This window comes from Panthera pardus, unplaced genomic scaffold (assembly GCF_024362965.1).
Source record: "Panthera pardus isolate Hobbes unplaced genomic scaffold, ASM2436296v1 HiC_scaffold_6, whole genome shotgun sequence".
Taxonomy (NCBI): Eukaryota; Metazoa; Chordata; class Mammalia; order Carnivora; family Felidae; genus Panthera; species Panthera pardus.
In genome coordinates, this window is record NW_026526991.1 from 138,112,023 (window position 1) to 138,126,174 (window position 14,152).

The window sequence follows — 14,152 nt, forward strand, 5'->3', positions numbered from 1 at the left end:
CATGGAATTTCCTGAGGGCAGCTCCTTTGCCGGACGTGAGGAGGTCATCCGTGATGGGCCAGGCGCCGTAAGACGTGAACAAGATGGGGCACCGGGGTGGGGGGTGGGGGGGCTCGGTCAGTTAGGCATGTGACTTCGACTCAGGTCATGATCCCACAATCCAGGGTTCAAGCCTCGACTTGGGCTCTGTGCTGACAGCACTGAGCCTGCTTGGGATTCTCTCTCTCCCTTTCTCCCTGCCCCTCTCCTGATTATGCTTTCTCCCTCTCTCTCAAAAATAAATAAATAAACAAAAAAGAAGTGAACAAGAGGGACCTTGTCCCAACTTTAGGGACATTTCAAGCAGGGCAGGAAACACAGACAAGGCAGCTGGCAGATTTGCAGGCTGTGGTCAGTGTTGATGTGCCAAGGCCAGCACGGGAATCCACTGGAGGCTGGGGCCCGTGGTGGGGGCACCGTGGCGTTTCCCCCCCGTCCCTATCTCACGGCAGAGCCCGTGGGAGGCCAGTAGAGGAGCGTTAGTGTCTGCTTGCCTGGGCTCCCGTGTCCTTCCATTATTTAGGACACGAGCCAGGATTCCCTCCTTGGGAGCCACTACCTTCTCGGTGGGGGTCCGTAAGTCCACAGGGGGCCCATGCCACCTCCCAGGACTGCCAGCCATGGAGAAAACAGAAGGTGGGGAGAACCACACAGGGGCAGAGTGACCGAGATGTGACAAACAGGATAGAGGTGAGCATATTATGAGATTCCCACTGGCTCCTCTTGTCCTGCTGTCTCCCTCCACGTCCCCTCCTGTGCAGTCCCCGGGCCCGTCCCCACTCGCACTGACCCCGCTGGCACCCGGGCCCATGGTGGGAGATCCAGGAGAGCAGGAGGACACCACAGGCACCCGTGTGGCCACCAGAGCTTGTTTCGCTGAGTCACCTCCTTGTGCGTAGACATCAGACGGCAGGCTTCTGGAAGGTGGGTAGAGGGGGCTGAAGAAACACTGCTGGAGGCTCGTTATGCCTTTCACAGAGTTTTAGGAACTAAAATAGAAAGTTCGGGTTATTTTCAAATTACTTTGGCTGGACAGAATCCCTTCCGCTGGGCAGAACCCCACTCCAGAACCCAACAGTGGGTCTTACTGACTGTGCCTTGAGCAGGGGCTAACGGAGACCCTCCCGGATCTCCTGGCCCCTCTGGCCTCATCTCAGCAGCTGCTGTCGGGGTGTGAGTGCCATCCCGCCTGGACAGAGCACCCCCCCCCCACCGTCACCGCCAATGCCCTTGATTCTGGCCATCACCCCAGTTCAAGCATCTCAGCCGTGGTCTTGTTCTAGAAAACATTTCCCTAAACTTCCGATGAAAATTTGTTTTGAAATGAGTTTACATAAGCTTCCTATTTTTTGCTACCTGTTCTCTCAAGGTGGTTTTATTTCCCCTGTCACTCAACTTTTCCCAAGACAAGGCAACATTTCTTTCGGGAAAGCACGAAATATATAGGAAGGGTGCAATATTGATGCCCCCAGATACTATTTTGATAGGCAAATATAGACTAATCAGCAAATGTCTAAATATGCATAGAACTAGATATAGCACGTCGGACAGGACCCTGCAGAGAGTAGAACTCTCCATATGATGGTCAGATTAATATGACCAAGCATCTGACAGATGCCCCTCATTTTGCCCAGGAAATAGGTGGGTGCGTCAAACAAAAACAAATACGCTTTTTGAAGCATAGTTGATTCCTGCTTTGAAAAGCGTAAAATCTGCCACCATAGGCACGTTCTGTCTGCGTGTGGAATAGAATTCAGTTTATTCTTTTTTAATGTCTATTTATTTTTTGAGAGAGAGAGAGACAGACAGACAGACAGAGCATGAGCAGGGGAGGGGCAGAGAGAGAGGGAGACACAGAATCCGAAGCAGACTCCAGGCTCCGAGCTGTCAGCACAGAGCCCGACGTGGGGCTCAAACCCACGAACCGCGAGAGCCTGACCTGAGCCGAAGTCGGACGCTTAACCGACTGAGCTACCCAGGCGCCCCAAGAATTCAGTTTAGAAATGGGGGTGCACGTAAGTACGTATCCATGCAGATTTGAGCAGAAGGCTGGTATTGTACTACAGCGATGGATTTTTATTTTTAAATATAAAGAAATGCAGCTGAGGGAAAGAGAGACAATAGTCATAACGGGCGGACAAAAATTGAAAAGTGTTGTTAGAGATTCCATTTTCTATTGTAACAGGGATAAAAACTTGGAGATGGAAATTGTCGCAGCGTTTTCATTAATAGGGAATCCTTAAGTACCAAAATGTTAACTCTGTCGAATTGTAATCACCTAATATTCAATTCTCATTATCATCCTCTAGACCCGACTCCCAGGAGATGCTTTTGCAAGTTTGATTTTGGAAAACAGTTTGCAGTGCTCCAAAATATTCAACACAAAATCCAATCGTATTAATAGAAGTGCCCGGAATGACTCACTGCGACAATGGGGGACATGAACGGAGAAGAGAATTCTGTCCTCCTGACCCAGAAAGCGCGGGCACCAGAGCAGGCCTCCCGCCAGCCCAAGGAGGAGCCGCCACGGGATGTAGGCGGGCATCGCTTCTGTCCGCAGTCACGCAGTTCGACTCACTGCGAACGTTCGATCCCCTTGCGATTTCCTGTTGGAATATTTTCTCCCCAAAATAATTGCGATTTGAGGAGCTCTTTATGAAAAGGAAATGTATCTTATGTTAGAAAAGCCAGAAAAAAAAAGAAAAAAAAAAAAGAAAAGCCAGGAGCTTCCTAGGGGAATTTAGGGTTATTTTTAATATTGAGAGAGAGGCTGTGAATCTCCAGATGAAAATGTTCTTTTGTTTTTTAATGCGTATTTATTTTTGAGAGAGAGAGCACAAGTGGGGAAGGGGCAGAAAGAGAGGGAGAGAGAGAAGCCCAAGCAGGCTCCGCACTGTCAGCACAGAGCCCGACTCGGGCTCGAGCTCACAAACCATGAGATCAGGACCTGAGCCCGAAACCCAGGGTCAGACAACTAACCGACTGAGCTGCCCGGACACCCGCAGAAGAAGATGTTCGAAGAGATCAACTAATGTTCAGCATTTCTGACAGCAGAATGGCAGAAGGGAAGGCAGGGCAATCTGATTGTGGGTCAGTGAGGATCACAACGCAGAATGTGTGGGGACATAGGAGTGTCAGCAGGGAGAGTGTGTGAAAAACCCAGGTCTCAGGGCACAACTTCATGTATAAGCATATCTTTAGAAGCAGGTGCATAGGCCTCACGCCAGTCAGAGTGGCCAAAATGAACAAATCAGGAGACTATAGATGCTGGCAAGGATGTGGAGAAACGGGAACCCTCTTGCACTGTTGGTGGGAATGCAAATTGGTGCAGCCACTCTGGAAAACAGTGTGGAGGTGCCTCAAAAAGTTAAACAGACCTACCCTATGACCCAGCAGCACTGCTAGGAATTTACCCAAGGGATATGGGAGTACTGATGCATAGGGGCACTTGTACCCCAATGTTTATAGCAGCACTCTCAACAATAGCCAAATTGTGGAAAGAGCCTAAACGTCCATCAACTGATGAATGGATAAAGAAATTGTGGTTTATATACACAATGGAATACTATGTGGCAATGAGAAAAAAAGAAATATGGCCTTTTGTAGCAACGTGGATGGAACTGGAGAGTGTGATGCTAAGCGAAATAAGCCATACAGAGAAAGACACATACCATATGTTTTCACTCTTCTGTGGATCCTGAGAAACTTAACAGAAACCCATGGGGGAGGGGAAGGAAAAAAAAAAAAAGAGGTTAGAGTGGAAGAGAGCCAAAGCATAAGAGACTCTTAAAAACTGAGAACTAACTGAGGGTTGATGGGGGGTGGGAGGGAGGGGAGGGTGGGTGATGGGTATTGAGGAGGGCACCTTTTGGGATGAGCCCTGGGTGTTGTATGGAAACCAATTTGACAATAAATTTCATATATTGAAAAACAAAAAAAAAACAGGTGCATAGGGGAAACCTGGAGGTAAAAACACCCAACACTGGCAGGGGAGGAGAAAGCGCTGAAGGCTTAGGGGGTTGGTCAGGGATGCTGCCACAGGCGAGGAACGTCCTGCAGGAAGGGGGCAGGGAGCACAGTGGTCTGGAACAAGCCCACCCTGGGTGAGGGGAACAGCCAGCATAAAGCCCTGAGTGTCGGCTGCTCTTGGCACAGGACGTTGACCTGCCCGTGGAGTTCCTTTGGAGACCCCGGCTGTTCCCAAGAAGTCACAACGCCGATGGTGGCTTTCGGGCGGTCAGCCAGCCAGCAAAACTCAAGAGTCCGTTCCGTAAAGAGATGGGGCCCCAGAAAACCAGGTCCCCACACAGAAAGGACACACCTGAAGTCTCTCCTCCCGTCCCCCTGATCTCCCTCCACCTCCTATGTGATGTTAGGTGCTTAGGCCGGCATGCAGGATCAGTGCACAGATAAACCTGAGTCAAACCTCCCCCCCTGGGTTGGAAAGATGGACACGTTTCCGTGAGGGTGATGGAGCCCCGTCCGTGAAGTCTGCTACGAAATTCCCAAGCCAACTAGCGGGTGTCTCGTGCTATGACCCACGCCACACCAGGGACCTCAACAATGCAAAATGGGTGAAGGCAGCCGTGGGGAGGGCGGGCATCTGCAGGAACAAGGCACCTGCCCAAGATTACAGCGAGAAGGCGGCCGGGTCAGGACGGTGGCAGATGAATTCCGACTCTGTATCTCCAGAGGCTGGGGTGTCAGCAAGAGACCCTCACTGGCTTAAAACGATAAAGGTGTCAAAACCCCGGAGTAGAGAGAACCTCGGGCAGCACAAGGGCAGGGGGAAGTGGGGGGCCCGCTCTGCTCTCTGCCGGCTTCATGTGGGGAGCCAGAGCGAAGAAGGCAGCATCTTCACTCTGAGTCCCAATCTGAGATGGCTGTACGTTTGAGTCACTGTCACGAAAGCAACTTCTGTCAAAATAAATAAACCGCACCAAGGATGCATTTGCTCACAAGCAGGAAGAAGTTCAAGGGAAAGGCACCCTCTGGTGGCCGCACTGCCCACACACAGGTTCTCCGACACCTGACCCGAGGGTTTGGGAGCCGCTCTGTAGGGGGAAAATTACCTTATTGGCGAGAGGAAGTAAGGTGTCTGAAGCGTGGACACTATTCTGCGCTTGTATTATTTTTTATTTTTTTTAATGTTTATTTACAGTTTCATGGCATTTCCTTGCGTCTGTGATCACTTAAACCCTGCTCCTGGTTTACTCCCGGAAGCTCAAGTCTGCAGCACACGACTGGTGCCGTCCACGCGTCCACGACCACCGTATTTCAGTGATACAAGCAGGTGCGGCTTCCTTTACTGTCCTAAGACCCAATACCACCACCACGGGCTTGACTTGCACAGCCACTGAGGTACGTCCTGGTAACATCACAGTAAGTAGAGAGGACAAGCCCCCAAATTATCATTTTATGCTATCATATCATCTCATATGAAAGAAAGAGGGACTCTTAAAAACTGAGAATAAACTGAGGGTTGATGGGGGGGTGGGAGGGAGGGGAGGGTGGGTGATGATCATCGAGGAGGGCACCTGTAGGGATGAGCACTGGGTGTTGTATGGAAACAAATTTGACAATAAATTTCCTATAAAAAAGAAAGAAGAAAGAAAGAAAGAAAGAAAGAAAGAAAGAAAGAAAGAAAGAAAGAAGAAAGAAAGAAAGACGGAAGAAAGAAACAAAGAAAGAAAGAAAGAAAGAAGAAAGAAAGAAAGACGGAAGAAAGAAAGAAAGAAAGAAAGAAAGAAAGAAAGAAAGAAGAAAGAAAGAAAGAACAGTTTACAATGGCATACAGGTGTAATACAAATGAATAAAAAGTAAAGCAAGGATAACATTTTCTTGGGTTGCCTGGGAGGGGATGCTCTCTGGGAACAAAATTGTTCTTGTCACATTTTAAAACATTGCAAACACACAAATGTACGTTGTGACGGGTATTTGTACGATCGAGTCTATCCATCTAGTCTATTTCTCAGCAGAATTTTTGTCGTGTCTGATGTGAAACCAGGCGTGAGCTTCTTCAGGAGGGATGGAAGGGACACGGGGGACCGAGATCTGTTTTCTGCTGATGTTTGCAGGTTTCCAAGAAGAGAGGGGGGTCCTTGTGTGTAAGCTGGAGTTCTTCCCAGCATGATCGTTGCTGTCCAACAAATTCCTCGAATAACAGAATGTTAGAGCAGAAAGAGACCTTGGAGGTCTGCTGGAACCTCTTTATTTTGTAGACAATGCAACTGAAGCCCAGAGAAGTTATGTGCTTTTCCCAAAGCCACACAGCTAAGCGGAAACCAGGCCTCAACAACCAGCCCAGAGCTTGTGAAGCACACTTCTCTGCTGCCTCCCAAACACTATTCAAGACTGGAATTATGTCCCGGCCCTTGTTCTGTGCGGCCTTGTTGACATTCAGTTGAAACTTGCAAAGTGCCTGCCAAAAGCCTGGGAAAGAACAGTTTATCTGTGAAATCAGAAACAGGACAGACGCTATTTATGGAACAGCTTTATTTTGTCCGGGAACTGAACAGAATTGATGGCACACAGAAAAGACTTATTTTCCTTATGAAATGTTTCCTTAAATTATTTCCACCCTACGGATCCATTGGCATTAGATTGCTTATATTAGAGTTTGATATAAACTTTTTTATTAACAGTCACAAGACAGGGGCTCCTGGGTGGCTCAGTCGGTTAAGTGACCGACTTTGGCTCAGGTTATGATCTCACGGTCCATGGGTTCGAGCCCCTCTTCGTACTCTGTGCTGACAGCTCGGAGCCTGGAGTCTGCTTCGGATTCTGTGTCTCCCTCTCTCTCTGCCCTTTCCCCATTCACACTCTGTCTCTCTCTCCTTCAAAAATAAATAAACATTAAAAAAAATTTTTTAAAAACAATCACAAGATATGTTTAAATATTCCTTATTGAACTGTGACAAAAATATCACTTTGGAAAAGAGAAAAAACGGCCTATGATATTCAATATTCATGGAAAATAAAACAAAATGATACCAAACGTGAAGAACCAGGTAATATGTGGTCAATCTCGACCCGCCATTTACATTTTAAAACACGTTTTTAAATGCTCACCATTTTGCTTTTAAAGGTGCACTAAGGTTTCATCAAGGAGAAAGCGTTAAGGATTTGCATTGCCTAGATTTTGAAAAACTTGCAACTTTCGTTCAGAGTGAAGAGGACGTATGCTCTTGTGCCCTTGACTGACTCAGCCCTGACCTTTGATAATTGGTTCAGCTTGCCTATGTCGATCACAGGGGATAGACGCACTCAGGCTTGATTATGTAAGGATGCGTCGGCTTGAGTGCCCGTGAGAGGCAATGAGGAGATTGAACCTCAGAGAAACTTTTAAAAAATCATAAGAGTCCCGGCTTGTATGGAGGTAACTGCATTATCACCCAAGGCCACGCCAAGATCCCACAAGGAGGGACCCTGGGACCCCACTCCTCATTAACATAATTCAACTACTCGGTATTCTACACCTCCCTTCCCTTCCTACTGGCTTGGCCTTTCTTTGGTTTCCAATATAATCATTAGGAGAAGGCTTCAGTAGACTCAGGTAATAACATTGATTCATCACATCTGAGTGGAGCCTTGGGCACTGAGTCGTATCACAGACCCGCAGGCAGCCTGTGAACAGGCCGTCACTGGCTGAGGGGCCCAGCCTGGGCTGAAGGATCTGGTGGTGGGACTCACTGTAGCTGACAAACACTGGCCGCCCCAGAAATGGTGGCTGTTTTCTTGAGGGGCTGTGGATACACCAGGCCCTGTGACTGAGTTGTCTCACATGTGTGTTAATTTAAGGAAGTGCATTGCGCATTCCCTGTGGAAATGCGAGAATAAGCCTTGGGGAGCAACGTTTCGTAAGGGGCATCGCTCATCTGGCCTCTTGGAGAGCATTGGTCTGGTACCTGTGTGGTTCAACTAGTATCTCTTAAGTTCAAAAGTACTTTTGTAGCAATACGTTGAAGTATATACAGTAAAGAACTAGCCATACCCAGAGAGGGCTGGCCTTTGTCCTGGGCTCCTGGAAGATCGCTTCTAAGCCCCTGGAATGTTCTTCCTGATAGGACTATCTCTGTTTACCTGAGGCCTCGGGCCACACTGATGGTCTAAGCCTGATTTAAGGTGGTGGCTGTGGGCCATGTGGTATCAGTCAAGTTCAAAAGGGTCTGGAGACTAAACGTCAGACAGGCGGACAGTCAATTATGATGGAATCCTCATAAAAATTTCCAAATACAAAGGCTCCAGAAGACTCCCTGTTTGGCAAAACTCCATGGGTATTGTCACTTGTCATTGCCAGGAGAAGGCAGCCCCGGCCACAGTTCCAGGGGACAGAACACTGCCCCAGGGCCCCTCTTCCCTTGGCTGACTTTGATCTCTATTCCTCTGTCGTAATAAAACACAACTATGAGCAAAACAGCTTTCTGCGATTCTGTGAGTCCTTCCAGGGCATGGTCAAGTCTGAGAGTGTCTCGGGAACTCCCAAACTCCGCGAAGCCTTGTTGTCTTTTATTGAACTTCTATCATTTCAACGACTAAGTCAAATGTGTGTGCAATTTAGCTGAATGACAAACATACACGCAAGCAGGATAAGCCGAGCATCACATCTCTGGCATCATCATCCAACCTTGCTGGGGAAGCGCCTTCATCCGAGGCGGCCAGAGGCTAAGAGAAACATCCCTGGCCCTGCCGACTTTTCTCCGTGCTCTTGTTCCGGCTCATTGGAAGTCCTTTTCCGAGATCCATGCCGTTCTGTGTGGACATTGTTACTTTCTTGTATTCATCCCTCTGCAGTTGCCGGGATATTTAGTGTGGCTCAGGGGTGCACTGGAGCTGGCTCGGGCAGGGTCCTGTGGAGTCACCCATGATGACACCCAGGGGAGTCTCCAGAAGCTGCAGATAGGGCTTTCCCTCCCTTACCCCCCAAGGCAGTTGTCCAACATTGACCTGCAAATCACAGTCTCCAACAACTCATTTCCACCTCCTTTTGTGGCCTTAACCACTGACTATAAACCAGCAGCTACGCCTCCCTTCTAGACTAGAATCCCACCTCTGCCCAGCACACCCCGACCTGGGTGCTTGTATGTCTCCGTTCCAAGCTGCCTCTCTTATGTCACACTGTAGGGAAGGAGGTATGTAGACCGCGTCTTTTTCAGGAGATAAGTCACCTGCAGGTGGCTGGGAGACCCGTGAATGAGTGTTTCCCATTGTGCTCACATGTCAGTATTTCCCAAACTACCCTCGACATGGGACCGGTTCTGTGTTTCTTTGATTTCCAGTTCTGGTGGATTGAATTTTTTCTAAAATTAAAAAAAAAAAATCTTAGATAAAAAATAGGAACCCTACATTTTCATCTTATGTATTATTTATTTATTTATTTACTTATTTATTCATGTATTTATTTATTGAGAGAGAGAAAACATCAGAAGGGAAGGGGCAGAGAGAGGGAACGAAAATCCCAAGCAGGCTTCACGCTCAGCGCAGAGCCCGACGCGGGGCTCGATCTCATGACCGTGAGATCACGAGCTGAGCTGAAATCAAGAGTCGGATGCTTAACCAGCTGAGCCACACAAGCATCCCAGGAACCCTACATTTTTAATATGCAATTCAAAGAAATAACATTTCTGTTAGAATGTCATAAAAGTTTCTAAACTTCCTAACCCAATTTCTACACTCAACTTTTGGAAACGTTTTGGTTTCCAAACTCTTGATTTCAATGGTTGACCCTCTGCACGCTCTGGTTTTGGACTGAACTTGCTATAGGCCAGAAACAGACTGTTGGTGGACCACACTGAGCAGCCCAGAACACACTTCTTCATGATGATGTACGAACGCGGCCAGCACAGGGGACCGCTCCCCCGTTACCACTGCTGTGCTCCCATTCAGGAAGGCTCCACGTTCATATCTCCCGTCATCAGAGACCAGGCCTACTGAATGAAAGTAAATCACAATTTGAAATTTGGTTTCACTTCACATAATACCTGATCGCGGACAAGCGATTGAATCCCAACCAGGTTTTCCAATTAAGTACATCTGTCTGTACACCCACCGTGTCCTGACCTGGAGGCTGGCTGTAGAAGGCAATGTACAAACGAGCTCTATTGGAATTCACAGAGATAATTACAAGGCAATTGATCAGATCGCCAATTAGTTGGCCCAAATCACTTAAAATGACAACCAAGACAGCTCAACGGGTCCCCTGGTTACATCTATACTGTCTCTGAAGTTTAGCTTGATGTTCCTCTTATAATATTCTAAGCATATGAATATTCAAAAGGTCTCCTAAAAGCCAGAATCTGTGTTGAAAAGGTTTATCCATAACTTATGTTGCAAAAAGAAAGCCCCAGGTGGGATATATTCATTCGGTGGTTAGATGATCTAACACAAATGAATGCATCCATGTACGACAGTGAGCACGAGACGGCATTTAACGGAAATTAGTGGAGACCGTTACAATGGGCTGCACCTTTATTCCTAGCGGGAAAAATTTTGTTAAATCGGGTAATTTCTAACTACACCCTTCTGTGGTCCCATACAGTTCATGTTAACATCATAACCAAAGTGTCAGAAAATCCTTTGGAAGCCTTGCTAAATGCACTTCCTGAGTGGACACCCTCTGGCGTGGCCGAACCCCTGGAAGAAGGGTGCGAACAAGGACTCCCAACGGCGTTCTCATTAGGGGACAAATACAGTACAACTACAGGAGCGATTTGTGGGACAATTTGATTTGCACTTCAGATACATTATCTCCTTAAATTTCCGCAAAATTGCATGGCGTGAGTTCTAGTGCGATTAGACCCATTTTATTTTTCAAAGGAGGGTCGTTTTATGGAATGTAGTTTCAAGGGCTACTCACATGTCTGGAAAAGTCTATTGTAATCTGTTCCTTTGGGTTAACGACAACTATCTCTAGAATATCGAGTTCAATGTAAGTATTTCCAAGAGAAGGAAGATCTTCAGCATTTGTCAAAATTGTGAAGGAACAAAGAATCACAAGCAGTTGTGCTCTGTTTATGTGGATTTTAAAGAGGCATTTCTTAACTAAGGAGTAGACCCTGTAAGAAATCTGTTTGGGATAATTTAGATTATGGGGAGGCCAATTATCATTATAGCAGTATCAATGGGTAAGCAGCTCTAAAGCTGTTGAAGTACCATTTAGCCTTCCCGGTAAGAGAAATAGGCTGAATATTTTATATTTTCTGTGAGATAGGTAACAGGAAACCAAAATGTTACAAATTCAGGTGATGAGAAAAAAAGGAATTTAGGTGATGTGCTGAAGGTCAAATCGTTCCTAAGTGGTGGAACTTTTCTGACTATGAAACTGTATTCAATAATCCTAAGAAATTGGTGGGAATCATATTTTATGCATTCTGCTCAAAAGCAGTAGAGTCCGATGAAGAAATGTTACATGAATAGAGGCAATGAAGCAACGTGGGCACAGAGGCACGGGGCATCCAATAGCGTCTTCCCGGTCTCAACGGAAACAAGACAGGATGGGGAGGATGGGGAGGACGAGGAAGAGAAAGGAAAGAGAGAGAAGGAGAAGGAAAGAGAGAGAGAAGGAGAGATGAGAGAGAGAGACAGAGAGACGGAGAGAAGTGACGCAAAGGGCATAGAGTTGGGGAATCGCTCTAGGCTTCCCTCGGTGTTTTCAGGGATTAGCAAAACCCCCAACGACAAAAACACCAACCCCTCTGTACATGCTAGAAACGGCCCTGGGAACGGATGGCACGAATACAAATTAGACCCAGTCCCTGCCTTCAAGGAGACCCAGACAAGTGGAGGAATACAGTTCTTTCCCAGGAAAATTAACACAGAAAAGCAAAAGGTGTGTGCAGCATACTTTAAAGTCACATGAGAAAGGAGCTTCGTGAAAGCCGGAGGCTTTTCTGTCTCATGGTTCCCATGAATCTGTTGGGGAGCGTGTCTATAGAAATAGTACGCACTTACTTGATGTAACTATTATAGTATATACACATGGAAAAAAGTTTTAGAAACGTGTAAAGTGAAAGATAAATCTTCTCTATCCCTCACATTCTTTCCACCCCTACAGATAACCATTCTTTTCTAAAAAAAATTTGTTTTAATGTTTATTTATTTTTTACAGAGAGAGAGAGAGAGAGACAGAGCATGAGCAGGGGAGGGGCAGAGAGAGAGGGAGACACAGAATCCGAAGCAGGCTCCAGGCTCCGCGCTGTCAGCACAGAACCCGACTCGGGGCTCGAACTCACAGACTGTGAAGTCATGACCTGAGCTGAAGTCAGATGCTTAACCCACTGAGCCACCCAGGCGCCCCTCCCATTTTTATTTTAATTTTTGTTTCTTTAGTCATATCTTTGAGGGTCTTTCATTTTTTTATTGGTCACTTGTAATTCTATTTTTGAAATAACTCTGCCAGTTTTTTTTATTGTTTGCAGTTTTCTTAGAGATTTGTAGAATTTATTTGTGTACTAAGGACTTCTCTGCCATGTGATTTGCAATTACTTTTTTTTGGTTTGTTGGGGTTTTTTTTATTTTATTTTGTAATGATACTTTTGTTGTACACATATTTTAAATTGTATGTTGACAAATGGACCAGTTTTTTTTTTGTTTTTTTTTTTCCGGGATCCTGGATCTTTATATCATACTTATACACAATTCCTAAATTGCGTTTTAAAGTTACCCATCTTTCTTTTATGTTTTTATGAGCTCATTTTATACTAAACTCATTGACCTATCTGGAATCTCTTTAGCTGTAAAAGATGGGTTGATTTGAACTGACTTATTGCAACATCATTTCTTAAATAATCTTGACTGACTTGTATGATTTAAAAACTTTTTTTAATGTCTATTTATTTATTTATAGAGAGAGACACAGCACGAGGGGGGGAGGGGCAGAGAGAGAGAGGGAGAGAGAGAGAGAGAGACAGAATCCGAAGCAGGCTCCAGGCTCTGAGCTGTCAGCACAGAGCTCGACACAGGGCTGGAGCCCATGAACCTTGAGATCATGACCTGAGCCGAAGTTGGACGGTTAACCAACCAGCTGAGCCACCCAGGCGCCCCATTACTTGTGTGATTTAAAATGCTTCCTTGGGGTGCCTGGGTGGCTCAGTCGGTTGAGCGTCTGACTTCAGCTCAGTTCATGATCTCACAGTTCGTGGGTTTGAGCCCAGCGTCGGGTTCTGTGCTGACAGCTCGGAGCCTGGAGCCTGCTTCTGCTTCTGTGTGTCCCGCTCTCTCTGCCCCTAACCCACTCACATTCTGTCTCTGTCTCTCTCAAAAATAAATAAACATTAAAAAAAATTTTTTTTAAACGCTTCCTTTATCATAGATGAAAGCTCCATAGGTTCTGTTGTCTTTTTCCGGGCAACTATCTGGGGTCCCTGAGATCAATCTGTCTGTTCCCTCTTAAGCAGTAGCCACCTGTGCTGGGTTTCTGGGGCCACCAGAACAAGGGGCTCAGACAGCAGACTTTATTGTCTCCCCGTCCTGGAGGCTGGGAGTCTGAGATCCAGGCGTGGGCAGGGCTGGTTTCTCCCGGGGACTCTCTCCTGGGCGTGTAGACGCCGTCCCCTTCCCATGTCCTGAGGTGCTCTTTCGTCTGTGGGAGTCTGTGTCCCAATCTCCTCCTCTTAAAAAGGCACCAGTCAGATTGGATTAGAGTCCACCCCAGTGACCTCATTTCACCTCAGTCACCTCCACGGAAACCCCATCTCCAAATATAGTCACATTCCGAAGTCCTGGGGGTCCTGGGGGTCCTGGGGGTCCTGGGGGTCCAGCATACGAGGCTGGCTGGCATCTCGTAACACCCTCTTATAACCAGAGACAAAAGATAGCCCCAGTGGAAAGATAAAATCAGTAAGAACATAAACGCCCGTCTGTGTGAACCATGACGACCCAGCTTGCCCGCCGTCTGCCATCAGAGCTTTGCCAACGACCACAAATGTATAGCCCAACCTTTGATTTCTCTAGACATATATCAGACAGCAACACAAAGTCAGTAAGGGGTCTGTGAGTCAGAGGGTCCAGCACACCGGACATCTGCCTCCAGCTCGTCTGAAAGGCCGAACGTCTGTAGCCATGCCCCCTGCAAGCTGGGGCTGGGGCATGATGGAAGAGGAGACTGAGTACTCAC